This window comes from Pan paniscus, chromosome X, assembly GCF_029289425.2.
Source record: "Pan paniscus chromosome X, NHGRI_mPanPan1-v2.0_pri, whole genome shotgun sequence".
Classification (NCBI taxonomy): Eukaryota; Metazoa; Chordata; class Mammalia; order Primates; family Hominidae; genus Pan; species Pan paniscus.
Window position 1 is genome coordinate 79,192,355 of NC_073272.2, and position 18,288 is coordinate 79,210,642.

Genomic DNA, 18,288 nt, shown 5'->3' on the forward strand with positions numbered 1-18,288 from the left:
ATATTTTTAACAACAACCACAAAAATTATAATAAAGAAAGGGTTACAATGAATGAATGTTTACAGAGAAATTAGGCAAAGCTGAAGCAACTATGAAAATACCAATAGAAGATACAGTAGAAGTCATGAAATAAACTCTAAAATGACTTGAAATCATTATTTATTTATATTGACAGAATATGTAGTTTCTATTCAATGTGAATGTAAAAATTGATTGATATTAGCATTTGCTATTTATATTTAAAATATTGGAAATGAAGAGAGCAAGATAAAATACATTTTTAATGAGAACACTTTCAGTCTTTTTATCTTTAACAGATCCAGAAGACAATATATGGATAATATAATCAATACTGTAAACTTGAGTAATGTAGATAAGGTATATTGGTTAAAGTACATGTCATTATACTATACAAAACCCCAAAGAACAGTAGCTAAAATAAGATATTTTTCATTCCATATAACAACATGAATTTCATAAGCAGTGGAGAGGAGGAACAAAGTCCTGTTTTGTATAAATATCCAGGTAGTAAACTTTCCTCTTCTAACTTGTTTCTCTGCTTGATTGAAGCTAGCTCATCATGACTACATTTGCACATTTTATTACAGAGGAGAGGACGAAGAGAAATTGCAGTAGAAGTAGTTTTCTGTGTAAAATATAAGATCAAGGATTTACACACATCACTTGTCTTCATAGCCTATTTGCCAGAACTAAGTCGGATGCCCACAACTGAAGGGAATGGTGGAAAAGTCGGAAGCTGTGCAAAGTAGCTAAACTGGGGTGGGAGTGGGAGTACAGGTTGCCAGTAGGTTCAAAGGAAAATAACACTTCAAGAGAATTGGAAGTCTCTACCACTGAGTGCTTCTCATTTATGAAACTGCTTTATGGCATCTGCATAGGAAATTTTGACAGTTTCTACCAAGTGCCACTAAGACACATAAATATCATAAATATCCAGAAAACATTGAAAAATCACTAACACAGGTAACTAACAGTGACATACAATCTGGTGCCAAATTTTGAAGTGAAAGTCATTGTTTCCCTAAGTGTACTATAAAACACCCTTCTAACAGATATTAATATGAATTCTGAGAGAAAAATTGTTCTGTACTCAAGAGTTTGGACAATGTCAGTTTTAATCGATTAAAGAGGTTTATTTACTTTAGAGCTTCTCAGAGTCTTTGCTATACTTACATGTATTATGATTCTGCAAGTTGCAGGGAATATCATATACAATAATTTTCAAACATATTTGACTACACAATTATTTCTATGTCACTGCTGTCAACATTTTTCCAAAATAATGTATCTTCCAAATTAAAAAAATGCTATAAAGCAAATGGAACTAATAAAAAATAAAACAAAACAAATATTCATCTGGGCTTTATATGTTTTGGCTGAAAAAATGTAGGAAGATGCTTTTTGAAAATTTTATTTTTTCTTACTCAAAGCAATGGGTCTGGACTTCACCATCAAATGGACAATTCTTTCTGTGTTGCTGAAATATAGTTTTATTTGTGGTGGCTAGAGTACTATTTTAAAAGCTCATTCTTTGTACAAATCTTTCAGATATAATGACTTTAAAAAGCAGAGAAACAAACACCAGTGAACTAAGTATACTAATATTTTAGGTGGGGGTTGAAGATAGGGAAATGGCACAGTGATTGAATTCTGGGAAAGTATATATAAATTTTTTTTACCAATCAGAATGAATGTTATTGTTTGTAGGAGTCACAGGACAAACAATAAAAGCAGTGCAGAGTATACCACACTTACCTTGTCTTTTTACCACACTGGAACATGACCTTTGAGATAAAGCAAAGACCTTTGTAGTGTTCCCCTTGATCCTAAGATCTCTTTGCTTTCTAATGCTCTTCTTCTTGACTAGTAATGTAAACATACCTAGTTTCATGGGTAGAGAAATTTGACTCTGGTTAATAACCTAGAGCATAGAATTGACATGTTTGGTGACTTTTTTCTGCCTGTCATTTCTTTACTGAGGCAATAGAGGCAGAATACCTAACTGTACCAAACTCTAAAAATATTACAGACTTCAGATCTGAAAAAGAGAATCCTCCACCTCCAATACCTATATGGGCCTCTTCTGTAAGTCTGTCTCTGTTTTGCTAGCATGCGCACCTGTAGGCCTGAGGAGTGGCCAAGGAGAAGCATTAGTTGGGGTGATAAATGGAGCTAGGATATGAGTGTTTAGGTGTAGCTTCATGAAGCCTTTTGCAATGTGTAATAGAGCTAGGGGTGGGAAAAGAAGGAAGACCTGCCAAATATGGAAAAACAGAGGACAGAGGCTAGCTCTCCCAGCAGTGGAACCTCAAGGTATGCTCTAAAGACAATTATAAACTCTAACCTGACTCTTCAATTCAATATAGAAGTGTATTCTTCCAGTTATGATAAGATACCATAATTTAAAAGTTTTTAGGGTTTATTTGTAAGTTTTAGATATTTATACATATAGATTGCCCGCTTTCATTTGAACCCTTGCCTGAGACACTGCCAATGTTAAAGGAAGGTCTCAGGAGAAGAATAGAAATCATATAAAATTCCTTTGAGCAAATGCATTTCTTAAAATATTAACATGTTATCTCACTATAATTGCTATTAAAATCAACAAAATCTGGCATACAGAAATAACAGTGTGGGAGGAATTGACTTTGGATAGGATGCTCATATATTCTAAATAGATTACAAGATAGCTAAAACCTTAAGGATGAGAAGATACTATTTATAGTTACAGAATGAAAAAAACATTCTAGACAAAAGACGTAAGTTTTACAAAAGTCCTCGGACCACAGCACAGTCAAATTAAATCTCAAGATTAAAAAATTCACTCAAAACCACACAACTACATGGAAACTGACCAAGCTGTTCCTGAATGGCCTTTGAGTAAATAATGAAATTAAGGCAGAGAACAAGAAGTTATTCGAAACTAATGAGAATAAAGATACAACATACCAGAATTTCTGGGACACAGCTAAAGCAGTGTTAAGAGGGAAATTTATAGCACTAAATGCTCACATCAAAAAGCTAGAAAGATCTCAAGTTAACAAGCTAACATCACAACTAAAAGAACAAGAAAATCAAAAGCAAACAAACCCCAAAGCTAGCATGAGACAAGAAATAATCAAGATCAGACTTGACCTGAAGGAGTCACAGACATTAAAAAAAAAAAAAAAGAACTTAAAAATCAATGAATCCAGGAGCCATTTTTATTGAAAAAAATAAACTAATAAAATAGACTGCTAGATAGACTAATAAAGAAGGAAAAAAGAAAACATTCAAAAGAACACAATCAGAAATGATCAGAGGGATATCACCACTGATGCCATAGAAATACATCAACCATCAGAGAATACTATGAACACCTCTATGCACATAAACTAGAAAATCTAGAAAAAAATGGATAAATTCTTGGACACATACACTCTCCCAAGACTGAAAGAGAAAGAAATGGAATCTCTGAATAGAACAATAATGAGCTCTGAAACTGAGGCAGGAATAAGTAGCCTACCAACAAGTGTATTAAGATAAGCAACTGAATTCTACCAGAGGCACAAAGATGGGCTGGTACCATTCCTACTCAAAGTATTCCAATAAACTAAAAAAGAGAGACTCCTTTCTAACTCTTTCTATGAGGCCAATATCATCCTGATTCCAAAACCTAGCAGAGATACAACAAAAAGAAAAAAACTTCAGGCCAATATCCTTGATAAACATTGATGCAAAAATCCTCAAGAAAATACTGGCAAAGTGAATTTAGCAGCACATTAAGAAGCTTAAACACCAAAGTAAGTAAGTTTCATCCCCGGGATGCAAGGTTGGTTCAACACACTCAAATCAATGAATGTGCTTCATCATATTAACCTACCTTGAGACCAAAACCACATGATTATCTCAATAGATGCAAAGAAAAAACTTTTGAGAAATTTCAACATCCCTTCATGTTAAAAGCTCTCAGTAAACTAGGTATTGAAGAAACATACATAAAAATAATAACAGCCATATATGAAAAACCCACAGCCAACATTATACTGTACTGTCAAAAGTTGGAAGAATTCCCCTTGAAAACTGTCACAAGACAAGGATGCCCTCTCTCACCACTCCTATTCAACATAATTTTGGAAGTTTTGGCCATGGCAATCAGGCAAGAGAAAGAAATAAAGAGTATTCAAATAGGAAGAGAGAAAATAAAACTATCTTTGTTTGCAAATTACATGATCCTATATCTAGAAATCCCCATTGTCTCAGCTCCAAACCTTCTTAAGCTGTTAAGCAACTTCAGAAAAGTCTCAAGATACAAAATCAATGAGAAAAAAAATGCTAACATTTCTACACACCAACAACAGGCAAGCCGAGAGCCAAATCACAAATGAACTTGCCATCAAAACTGCCACAAAAAGAATAAAATACCTAGGAATATAGCTAAAAAGGGAAGTGAAGGACCTCTTTAAGGAGAAGTACAAACCACTGCTCAAAGAAATCAGAGAAGACACAAACGAAAAAATATTCCAATGTCAATATAGGAAAAATCAATATTATTAAAAATCAACATTGCGAAAAATCAATATTGTTAAAATGGCCATGGACATACTGCCCAAAGCAATTTATACATTCAATGCTATTCTTATTAAACTACTATTGACATTCTTCACAGAATTAAAAAAAAAATATTTAAACATTCATATGAAACCAAAAAAGTGCCGAAATAGCCAAAGAAATCCTAAGCAAAAAGAACAAAGCTGGAGGGATCACGCTACCCAACTTCAAACTATACTACAGGGCTACAGTAATCTACACAGCCTGGCACTAGTACAAGAGCAGACACATAGACCAGTGGAACAGAATAGAGAACCCAGAAATAAGACTGCACACCTACAGCCATCTAATCATTGACAAACCTGACAAAAACAATCAATGACAACAAAATTCCCTATTTAATAAATGGTGCTGGGAGAACAGGCTAGCCATATGCAGAACATATAATCTGGACCCTTTCCTTAAACCATATACAAAAATCAACTCAAAATGGATTAAAGATTTACATGTAAAATTTAAAACTATAAGAACTCTAGAAGAAAACCTAGGCAATAGCATTCAGGAGATAGGCATGGACAAATATTTCATGATGAAGATGCCAAAAGCAATTGCATCAAAAGCAAAAATTGACAAATAAGATCTAATTAAACTAAAGAGCTTCTGCACAGCAAAAGAAAATATCAATAAAGTAAACAACCTACAGAATAAGAGAGAATTATTGCAGTCTATCTATCTGACGAAGTTCTAATATCTAGCATCTATAAGGAACTTAAACAAATTTACAAGAAGAAAAAATCAACTTCATTAAAATGTGTGCAAAAGAAATGAACAGACATTTTCAAAAGAAGACATACATGCTGCTGACAAACATATAGAAAAAAGCTGAATATCACTGATTATTATTAAAATGCCAATCAACACTACAATGAGATATCATCTCACACCTGTCAGAATGGCTATTATTAAAAACTCATAAAACAACAGATGTTATATTAAAAACTCATAAAACAAGATTGTCAAAAAAAAAGAAATGCTTCTACAATGTCAGTGGGAGTGTAAATTAGTTCAACCATTGTGGAAGACAGTGTGGTGATTACTCAAAGACCTAGAGACAGAAATACCATTTGACCCAGCAATCTCATTACTGGTTATATACCCAAAGGAATAGAAATCATTCTATTATAAAGATACATGCATGTGTATGTTCACTGCAGCATTATTCAAAATAGCAAAGTCCTGGAATCTACCTAAATGCTCATCAATGAAAGACTGGATAAAGAAAATGGGGTATATGTACATCATGGTATACTTTGCAGCCATAAGGAGGAATGAAATCATGTCCTGTGCAGGCACATGGATGAATCTGTAGGCCATTATCCTTGGCAAACTAACACAGAAACAGAAAACAATATTCCCTGTGTTCTCACTTATATGTGGAAGCTGAATGATGAGAACACGTGGACACATGGTGGGGAGTAACACACAATGGGGCCTGTTGGAGGGTGGAGGATGGGAGAAGGGAGAACATTAGAAAGAATAGCTAATAAATGCTGGGCTTAATACCTAGGGATGGAATGATCTTTGTAGCAAACCACTATGGCATACATTTACCTATGTAACAAATCTACACATCCTGCACATGTACCCTTGAACTTAAAATAAAATTTAGAAATAAAAAAAGAAATGATTTACATATTAAAATATACTATGTATTTTTAAATACCAGAAATTTAATACTTTTTTTAATTTGAGAATTTTTCAATATTTCTTTTATATATTAGGTTAATTTTCTAATCTAGATGATTGTTAGAATACTAAATATTTCCTTTATAAGTTCTAATTTATTGCCATGGGTTTTCCATACTTTAATTTTGCAATTCTTCTTACTATTTTTTTAAAAAGTTGATAAATAATAATTGTACAAGTTTATAGAGTATATGTGATATTTGATACATACCTGAAATATATAATGATCAAATCAGGGTATATAGGATATTCATAACCTTGAAAATGAACCATTTCTTTGTGTTGGAAATATTTCAAATATATTCTAGTTATTTGGAAACATACAATATATTATTGTATATTAACTATAGTCATCCTATTAACTATTGATTATTAACTATTAACCACAGTTAACTATTAACTATAGTTACCCTCCTGTGCTATCAAACACTAGAAATGTTTCCTTCTACCTAACTGTATGTTTCTCTCTCACTGCTGAGGTTATATTGCTTTTCTCATTACTAATCTTGTATAATTTTGTATTCTCTCTCTTTTAAAAAATTATTTAGTGGCTTATCTATTTTAATTACTTTAATCATAGTAATAGCTTTTTGTTTTAATCATTCTTCTGTTTTTGAAATCTCATTATTGCCTCATTCTCATGCTAAGAGAAAAGAGAGTGAATAAAAGCATTTGTATGTATATATACAAATGATTACTATACAGAAATGAAAATTAATGAACTGTATCCAGGGCCACTAAATGTAGCTCACAGCATTAATTTATCTTCTAAAAGAAATCTTAATTTATTAAATATAACATTAAACTTATTTTTTTCATTTTTAATTTGTGTGGGAACATAGATGTATATATTTATTGGGTACATGAGATATTTTGATACAATCATGTAATGCACAAAAATCAGGTCAGGGAAAATGGAGTAACCATCACCTCAAGCATTTATCTTTTCTGTTATAAGCAACCCAAATACACTCTTTTAATTATTTTTAAATGTGTAATTAAATGATCATTGACTACGATCATACTGTTGTGCTATCAAATAATAGTTCTTATTTATTGCTTCTAAATACTTTTTGCAGCCATTAAGCATCCTTACTCCTCCTCTTCACTGCCTCTAGTAAAACTTATTCTACTTTCTGTCTAGATGAGTTCAATTGTTTTAATTTTTGCCTCCCACCAATAAGTGAGAACATTCAAAGTTTGTCTTTCTGTGCCTGGCTTATTTTACTTAATGTAATGATCTCCAATTTAGTCAATGTTGCTGTAAATTACTACATGATGTTCTCTTTTATGGATAAATAGTACTTCATGGTGTAGATGCACCACATTTTCTTTATACATTCATCTGTTGATGGACACTCAGGTTGCTAGCAAATATTTGCTATTGTGAATAGTGCTACAATAAACATGGCAGTGCAGATACCACTTCCATATACTAATTTATTTTCTTTTGGATACATATCTAGCAGTGGTACTGCTGGATTATATGGTAATTAAATTTTTAGTTTTTTGAGAAACTTCCTAAATATTGTTCATAGTGGTTGTACCAATTTACAATCCCATTGATATGGTTTGGGCTGTGTTCCCACCCAAATCCCATCTTGAAATGTAGCTCCCATAATCCCCACAGGAGAATTATGTCATGGGAGGGACCTGGTGGGAGGTAATTGAATCATGGGTGTGGGTTTTTCCTGTTCTATTCTTGTGATAGTAAATAAGTCCCACAAGATTTGATGATTTTATAAGGGGCAGTTGCCCTGCACGTGCTCTCTTGGCTACCACCATGTAAGACGTGCCTTTGCTACTCCTTTGCCTTCTGCCATGATTGTGAGGCCTCCCCATCCATGTGAAACCTGGACTCCATTAAATCTCTTTTTCTTTATAAATTACCCAGTCTCGGGTATGTCTTTATTAGCAGTATGAGAACATATGAATGCAGTAAATTGGTGCCAGTGATACAGGAGATAAAAAGAAATTATTTAGGCAGATAGTGAGGGCAAAAGAGTCCTCAGCAGAACTTCCCTTCTAATAAAAAGCAGCTCAATAAATCACTTCTTGTCTGACAAAGCACAGCCTGAAAAGATCGTGCTACAAACATAGATAAGGAAGCTGGAAGTTTGCACAGGGGGATGCCAGCAGCTGCACAGATAGAAAGAGCTACCTGGGGCCAGGCATGTCCACGATGGGGGTTCCACCTCCCATCTTTTTTTAGCACATGCACAGTAAGAACGAAATAAGGAACACGGAGTTGCTACTCATCTGCATAATAAAAGATTGGGGTGGGGCCTGCCAGAGATTTATGCCCTATGCAGATGGCACACCTGGTCTTAACCAGTTTTTTTCACCCTATGTAGATCAGATACCACCTTCCCACTAGCTCCTCTATAAAAAAAAAAAAAAAAAAAACCTTGCATTTCACTACGCATCAGTAACCAATTTTTCTGGGAACTCTCTCTGCAGCAGATAGCTATTACCTTTCTTTTGCCTATTAAAATTCTGCTTTAAACCTCAACCTCTGTGTGTGTTCTCGTCCTTGATCTCCGTAGCCATGAGATCAAGAACCTCAGGTGTCACCCCAGAAAATGAGGCCATATTACCAGGTAGTAGGATGCTGCTTTAAAGATACCAAAAAATGTGAAAGCCGCTTTGGAACTGGGTAACAGGCAGAGGTTGGAACAGTTTGGAGGGATCAGAAAAAGACAGGAAAATGTGGGAAAGTATGAAACTTCCTAGACTTGTTGAATGGCTTTGACCAAAATGCTGATAGCAATATAAACAACGAAATCCAGGCTGATGTGGGTACAGATGGAGATGAGGAACTTTTTGGGAACTGGAGCAAAGGTGACTCTTGTTATGCTTTAGCAAAGAGACTGGTGGCATTTTGTCTCTCTCCTAGAGATCTGTAGAACTTCGAACTTGAGAGAGATGATTTAGGGTATCCAGAAAAAAAATTCTAAGTGGCAAAGAGTTCAAGAGGAAGCAGAGCATAAACATAGGGAAAATTTGCAGCCTGACAATGCAATAGAAAAGAACAACTCATCTTCTGGGGAGAAATTCAATCCTACTGCAGAAGTTTGCATAATTAACAAGGAGCCGAATGTTAATCACCAAGTCAACAAGGAAACTGTCTCCAAGAAATGTCGGAGACATTTGAGGCAGCCCCTCCCATCACAGGCCCTGAGGCCTAGGAGGAAAACTTGGTTTCATAGGTCAGGCCCAGGGCCCCCCTGTTGTGTGTAGCATCCCAGATGTTCCAGCTCTGGGTAAAAGGGACCAAGGTATTGCTTGGACCATGGCTTCAGATGGTGCAAGCCCCAAGCCTCTCTGCCATTTAAATGTCTTTTTTTAAAGAAATGTTTATTCAGATTTTTCGCTGAACATCAGATTATTAGAGTTTTTCTATGAAGTTGTTTCAGCTCCTTATACATACTGGTTATTAATACCTTATTAAATCAGTAGTTAGCAAATATTTTCTCCCATACTCTGAGTTTTCTTTTCATTTTGTTTATTGTTTTCCTTGCTTTACGGAAGCTTTTTAACTTCATGTGATCTCATTTATTCGTTTTTGCTTTGGTTGCCTGTGCTTGTGGGGTATTCTTCAAGAAATATTTGCCCACTCCAGTGTTTTGGAGAGTTTCACCAATGTTTTCTTTCAGAAATTTTATAGTTTGATATTCTAGATTTAAGTCCTTAATCATTTTTTTCTTTGTGTATATTTATGCAGAGAGAGGTCTAATTTCATTCTTCTGCATAGCTATAGATATAGATAGATAAATAGATCTCTTTATATACATATATATAAGATATATCCATATAGACATAGATATATTTCCTCAATGCATGTTCTTGACATCTTTGTCGAAAATGAGTCCCCTGTAGGTGTGTGGATTACTTTCTGGGTTCTCTATTCTGTTTCATTGGACTATTTGTCTGTTTTTTATGCCAGTACCATGCCAATTTCATTACTATAATTCTGTAGTATAATTGAAAGTTATGTAGCATAATTTCTCGAGTTTTGTAAATTTTTCTCGTGATAGCTTTGACTATTCTAGGTCTTTTGTGATTCCATATAATTTTTTTGGATTTTTTTTTAGTTTCTGTGAAGAATGTCATTGGTATTTTGATAGGAACGTCATTGAATTTCTAGATTACTTTGTGCAGTATGGACATTTTAACAATATTTATTCTTCCAATTTATAAATATGAAATATCTTTTCAAGTTTTGTGTCTTTTTCAATTATTTAATTAATGTTTTATGGTTTGCATTCTAGAAATCTCTTACTTTTGTGGTTAATTCCCATGTGTTTTATTTTATTTGTAGCTATTGTAAATGGGATTAATTTCTTAATTTTTTTCAGATTGTTCACTGTTGGCATATAAAAATTCTGCTAATTTTTATGTTGATTTTGTATCTTTCACATTTTCTGAATTTGTTTATCCATTTGAATTGTTTTTTGATGGAGTCTTCAGATTTTTCCAAATACAAGGTTTTACCATCTGCTTTTCTTGGATACGATTCAGAAGAATTCTCTGGATTATCAGTCGAAGACGCTTGTTCTCTTCCCTTGCTTTTTTTGGAATCTCTCTGTCTCTGTCTCTGTCTCTCTCTCTCTCTCTCATTCTCTCTCTCTCTGTGTGTGTGTGTGTGTATGTGTGTGTGTGTGTGTGTGCGTGCTGAACCACCTGGAAGTGGTAGTGAGGTGATACAAGCAGCCCTGTGACCACCACCATTGAGACTGTCCTTATTCAGACTTGAAGGTAGCACATCACTGGGTCTTCCCCAAGACTCACAGTAACCACTACCTGGCTATGGCCTATGTTTACTCAGGGACCTATGACTCTATAATCAGCAGGTGGCAAAGCCAGCCAGTCTTGTATCCCTCCCTTCAGGGCAGCACATTCATCCAGGCCGCAGGCAGCTCCAAAGATGCCATCCAGGATCCAGGAACAGAAGTCAAAAACCTTTGAAATCTACCCAGTGCCCTATTTCTGCTGTGGCTAAGCTGGCACTCAAACCTCAAGACTAAGTCTTTCTCACTCATTTTTCCCTTTTTTTACAGGCATAGGAGCCTCTTTCAATGGCTGCCACCACCAAAAACCCATGGTGAGTATTCCCTGGCTACTGCTAATATTCACTTAAGGCCCAAGGACTCGTTATTCAGCTTGTGGATAATGCTGCCAGGCCTGGGATGCATTAGTCGGGGCAGTGCACACCCATCTGGACCAGGGCATGTCCAGAAATGCCATCCAAGAGACAAGGCCTGGAATTGGGAACCCCAAGAGCCTGCTTAGTTCTCTACCACTGTGACAGAGCTGGTACCTGAAGTCAGCACCTTTCAACATTTCACTCAAGGCCCACAGAATTCTACTTGAGTATTCCTGCTGACACTTTAGAGCCCAAAGGCTCTTTATTCATGAGGTGATGAATCCTGCTAGAACTAGGTTCTTTCTCTCAAGGCAGCAGGTTTTCTTCTAGCCCAGGGTGTGTCTGGGTATATTCTTCAGGATGGAGGCCCTGGAAATTGGGCCTCACAGCTCTGCTGGTGCCTTCTACTACTATGGCTGAGCTGGTATCCAAGATGCAGGACAAATTCCTCTTTACTTTTCTCTCTTCTTTCATTAAGTTAAAGAAAGTGTCACTTTTGTTGCTGCTAGCTGTTCTGCCTAGAGTTTGGGGAGGGTTGGCATAAACACTGCTTTAGCTTCCTTGGCTCTTGCCTTAATAAGTTATGTGTCCTCATCCCCACATTGGCTGGCTCTGAGCCCAGTACACACTAAGGCATGCCTAGGAATAGAAGTCCTTGTGTCCTAGACTGCCTTTAAAGTTTACTCAGAGCCCCAGCGAGACTTAGTTCACAGTGGTGAGGTTTTCCAAAGCTCAATTTCTGACCACTGGGATGGACAATTTTCCTTCAGCTGGGACTTGTCTAAGTGCTCCCTCTGTGTATGTTTGTCAACTGAGTAATTAGTTGTATAATTATCTTGTGAAGTCAAGTTACTTTGTATTTTTAGACAATAGTTGAAAAACAACATATGGAAGATATGATCTTTAAAAGTTCTTCTTCCAGCTTACATTTGTTTCAGTATGACCTTAATTTGTTTTCTGTATAATAAAAAATATTTTGTGCTGTTACTTGTTTTCTTAATTATATAACATTTTATCAGAGTTCTCTTTGTCCTGTTGGAAATATATATAAAACAGGTCTAGGGAAACGCAGCTGGTTAGAATGCAAAACCCTTTTACAACAGAGAAACGTTGCTATAGACCTGCATTTTGTGAGCACATGGCCTTCATGCTAAATCCTGCACTTTTTTCTTAGTTAATTTCACTTGTACCTTGGCGACTATTATGCAGAATGATCCATACACTTAAAATTTTTCATTTAATTGCCATGGAAATTTGATAATTTTGTCTTAAAAACGGGTTGAAGAAAACTCAGGAAGAGCTCTGATTACTGACAACTGGAAAAAAAATCTTGATTAAAGCACTTCCCCCATGAAAATAGGACCTCTTGAACTTTGGAAGAGCTGATTACTGAAGGCCATTCTTTGAGGAATGCATAACCGTACCTTATAATTTTTCAGAAATATTCAAGTGAAAAAGTGGAGACGTCAAAACAGACCTTTAACAGTGTAATTTAGTGAAACGTTGGCAATAGCTTATTTCAGTTCCTCTCTAAAATAAAGTGCCAAAATATGCAAACTACTTTTCAAAACGATGGTAGTTTGTAAGAAATGTCTGCTAGCTGTCATCACCAATAAAGCTTATCATGGGAAAAAAATTAACCTGGAGAATCACAGAAGATTCATTGTTCTCTTTTTAAGAGGCATAGTGTATATTAATCATTGGGAATCCGGTGGCTTTCTTTGTTCCACTTTTAATTATTTAAAACATAATAACTTCAAGAATTGCATGATTATTCATCATTACTACACATATCACTAAATTTAGCTTTAAAGGTCTTTCAACATTAACTTAGTATTATAAACTCGTTTTTCATATGACACAAAATATTTACTTATTGCAGTTTTTTGCTAAGGTCTTAATTTTGAAATGACCAAATCAAATTTATTTTATTTAAAATGTCTTGTCTGTGCTTTATAGGGCAATACAAATACAATAAATAAGCACCTGTAATGCCTGGAGTCATTTTAGATGCTGGTGCCATGGGTTAAACCTGTGCTTGAAATATGTTTCTTAATTTCAGCATCTGGCATGAGTGACAGGAAAATTTTCTGTCTCAATAACAACTATATGATTTTTCACCATTTTATTTCCAGAAAATTGGAAGCTCTACACTATTCTCATCAAAATTAACAAATAAATATGGGTATTAACATTTTATACTATAAACATTTAGTGTGCAAATTATGGACACTTTAATACTGTTTGAATATATTACAGTTGCTATTGACTCCAGATCCTCAATAAGTTGAAAGTATTGTTGTGTAAATCCAGTCTTGGTGGGCAATTCAGGGACAGAAATGGCAGTACAATCCATGGTTTGCTTTCACATTGCCAGTTGACATGGATTTCTAAAAGGTTTTGAAAATTATGTTGGAACATGCAACTAATAGTGTACACAATACTTCTAGAGCTAACTGAGCAATTATGTATTTGAACCAAGAATAATCCTATTGGAGAAGCTAATTTAAGAAGACTCTAAGAGTGTTTTTCTTTTACCCTGTGATATCAGAAACCATGTGCCTATCCAAGACAATAAAAAGAAAGCTTAGATTCATAGAACCTTAAACTTGGAAGGGATCCTAGAAGTGGAACCCATGTTCCGTTCTTTTTATGACATCTGTCAACAAAAAGAGTCAAACCCTGTAAAATATTTGAAGAGATTTATTCTGAGCCAAATATGAGTGACCATAGCTTGTGACACAGCCCTCAGGAGATTCTGAGAACATGTGCCCCAGGTCGTTGGGGAGCAGTCTGGTTTTATACAATTTAGGGAGACATGAGGCATCAATCAAATACATTTAAGATATACATTGGTTTGGTCCAGAAAGGCAGAACAACTCAAAGCAGGGGGGTTTCCAGGTAGATTTAAATTTTTTGTAACTGGCAATTGTTTGAAAGAGTTATCAATAGAAAGGAATGTCTGAGTTTCAATAAAGAGGTTGTGGAGAACAAAATTTTCTCATCCAGGTGAAGCCTCCTTGTAGCAGGCTTCAGAGAGAATAGATTATAAATGTGTCTTATAAGACTTAACGTCTGTGTTGATGTTAAATGCTGGTTGGCTTTTTCTAAATTCCAAAAGTGGGGAGGACATAATGAGGCATACCCTACCCCCATTTCCAATCATGACCTAAACCAGTCTTTCAAGTTAAATTTTAGAGTGCCCTAGCAGAGGAGGGAGTCCATTCAGATGGTTGCAGGGAGCCTTCAAATTTTATTTTTAGTTTACACATCTCTAACAGATGATCATAGCTCTACTTGAATATTACCCAAGGAAATGCATGAAGATTTAGAATTTCCTCAAGAATGGAACCTAATCTGTTTTCTAGTAAGTTTTACCGAATTTATACTAGCGTTCAGATCCAGAATAAAAATAAATATTACCCTCTTCCACAAGATAGTTCTTTAAATGTTTGGAGAAAGATATTGTGTCCCTGAATCCACTCTTCTCCAGCCTATATATTCCAGGATCCTTCAAACTTTTCTCCTATGAACTTCTGTCCAATTTGTGATCCTGATCACTCCGTAAGATATACCAATTTGTCACTGCTGCTTTTGAAACATGGTCTAAAAACTAAATGCTCCCCTTCAAACACAGACACTGCATTGCAGATTTTTTATTCATTAGGTTTCAATGTCAAACTGTACTGTCATACTATCGTTGTATTCTAATTCCATATGACTAGCTTTTATGCAACACTGTTTCTGCCATTTTTATGATATTCAACAATGTTAACTTAGTAAAAAAAAACACACACACAAAAATTAATTATTTTATATTTACAGGAAAGAACTGCTGAAGTTCAAAGATGGTATTAGAAAAGCAGACACCCTCTTAGAAAACCAGACAACCTCTTATCCTAATCCCACGGCAGTGGGAGTAGATAGAGAAAAGTAAAATTTGGAGAAAAAGGCCAACTTCTGGTAAAGTTTCTGATAACTACAGATCCATATTTCAGCTTATGTAAGAATAGAGACTGGATTCTTTAAATGATTTTTAGCCACTTGAAGTTAAGAAGAATAAGTGATATTTGATTAAGAGGGTGTCCAAGGTAGTGGAAATAGCAAGATAAAAGGTAATAAGTACATTATCATGTACACTGAAGACATAATTTGGTCGGAAAAAGAGTCTAAATGAAAAAGTCACAAGTAACATGACCAGAAAGAGTATTTGAGAGCAGGTTGTAGACTCTATTGAAAGAAAATCATAAAAGAATATTTAAAGATTTTGGACAACTACTTTTGCATAAAGAGGCCCACAGTTTTTATTTTTTTAGATCCAGCAATTTAAAAAAATCTTGTTGCTGAGGGGGAATAATATTAACTCTATATTTTACCCATTACATTTTTGTTGTTGTTGTTATTGTTGTTTTCCTTTTCTCTTTGGTCAAGTCCCTCACAGACCTGCCAAAAAAAAAAAAAAAAAGAGCCTTTTCTCTTCTTTTCTACACCTTTTGAACAGTAGTTACAACTCATAGTTTTGCACTATGAGAAGAAAATATGAGTAAAACAGGCAAAATTCAAATGACAAGAGAAGAGGAACACATCACTTTTATCTTCTAAGTTAAATGTACATATTTTATAAAGGTCATTGACTCATTGAACAGAAAAGAAGCAAAATGACAAAAGAGATAATAAAAACAAACCCCAGATATATTAATGACTTGCTCAAATCAGAGAGTTGCTAAGAGGGGGTGGCTAAAAAGTGAAGGTGTCTGGGTTCAGTACCCTTTGAATTACATAAGACTGACTCCTCTTGATGCAGACATACAGAAATGACAAAATAAGCTTAAAGATATAACAAAATTCTCACAAGAATTCAAACTTCACTGTTTCCTTTATCTTTCCTTATATGATATTCTTCTTTTTTATTACACTTTAATTTCTGGGATACATGTGCAGAACATGCAGGTTTGTTACATAGGTATACACATGCCATTGTGGTTTGCTGCACCCATCAAACCATCATCTACATTAGGTATTTCTTCTAATGCTATCCCTTTGCAGCCCCCTACCGTGCATCAGGCCCGGGTATGTGATGTTCCCCTCCCTGTGTCCATATGTTCTCATTGTTCAACTCCCACTTATGAGTGAGAACATGCTGTGTTTGGTTTTCTCTTCCTGTGTTAGTTTGCTGAGAATGATGGTTTCCAGCTTCATCCATGCCCCTACAGAGGACATGAACTCATCCTGTTTTATGGCTGCACAGTATTCCATGGTGTATATGTGCCACATTTTCTTTATCCAGTCTATCATTGATGGGCATTTGGGTTGGTTCCAAGTCTTTCCGATTGTGAACAGTGCTGCAATAAACATACATGTGCATGTGTCTTTATAGGAGAATGATTTATAATCCTTTGGGTATATACCCAGTAATGGGATTGCTGGGTCAAATGGTATTTCTGATTCTAAATTCTTGAGGAATCGCCACCCTGTCTTCCGCAATGGTTGAACTAGTGTACACTCCAACCAACAGTGTAAAAGCGTTTGTATTCCTCCACATCTTCTCCAGCATCTGTTGTTTCGTAACTTTTTAATGATCGCCATTTTAACTGGCATGAGATGGTATCTCATTGTGGTTTTGATTTGCATTTCTCTAATGACCATGATGATGAGCTTTTTTTCATATGCTTGTTGGCTGCATAAATGTCTTCTTTTGAGAATTGTCTGTTCATATCCTTCACCCATTTTTTTATGCATTTTTTTCTTGTAAATTTGTTGAAATTCTTTGCAGATTTTGGATATTAGTCCTTCATCAGATGGATAGATTGCAAAAATTTTCTCCCATTCTGTAGGTTGCCTGTTCACTCTGATGATAGTTTCTTTTGCTGAGCAGAAGCTCTTTAGTTTAATTAGATCTCATTTGTCAATTTTGGCTTTTGTTGTCATTGCTTTTGGTGTTTTAGTCATGAAGACTGTGCCCATGCCTATGTCCTGAATGGTATTGCCTAGGTTTTCTTCTAGAGTTTTTATGGTTTTAGGTCTTACATATAAGTCTTTAATTCATCTGGAGTTAATTTTTGTATAAAGTGTAAGGAAGGGGTCCAATTTCAGTTTTCTGCATATGGCTAGCCAGTTTTCCCAACACCATTTATTAAATAGGGAATCCTTTCCCCTTTGCTTGTTTTTGTCAGGTTTGTCAAAGATCAGATGGTTGTAGATGTGTGGTGTTATTTCTGAGGCCTCTGTTCTGTTCCATTGGTCTATATATCTGTTTTGGTACCAGTACCATGTTGTTTTGGTTACTGTAGCCTTGTAATATAATTTGAAGTCAGGTAGCGTGATGCCTCCAGCTTTGTTCTTTTTGATTAGGATTGTCATGTCTATACGGGCTCTTTTTTGGTTCCACATGAAATTTAAAGTAGTTTTTTTTTCTAATTCTGTGAAGAAAATCCATGGTAGCTTGATGGGGATAGCATTGAATCTATAAATTACTTAGGGCAGTATGGCCGTTTTCACAATATTGATTCTTCCTATCTATAAGCATGGAATGTTTCTGCATTTGTTTGTGTCCTCTCTTATTTCCTTGAGCAGTGGTTTGTAGTTCTCCTTGGTGAAGTCCTTCACATCCTTTGTAAGTTGCATTCCTAGGTATTTTATTCTCTTTGTAGCAATTGTGAATGGGAGTTCAATCATGATTTGGCTTTCTTTCTATTATTGGTGTATAGGGATGTTTGTGATTTCTGCACACTGATTTTGTATCCTGAGACTGCTGAATATGCTTATCAGCTCAAGGAGATTTTAGGCTGAGACAATGGGGTTTTCTAAATATAAAATTGTGTCATCTGCACACAGAGATAATTTGA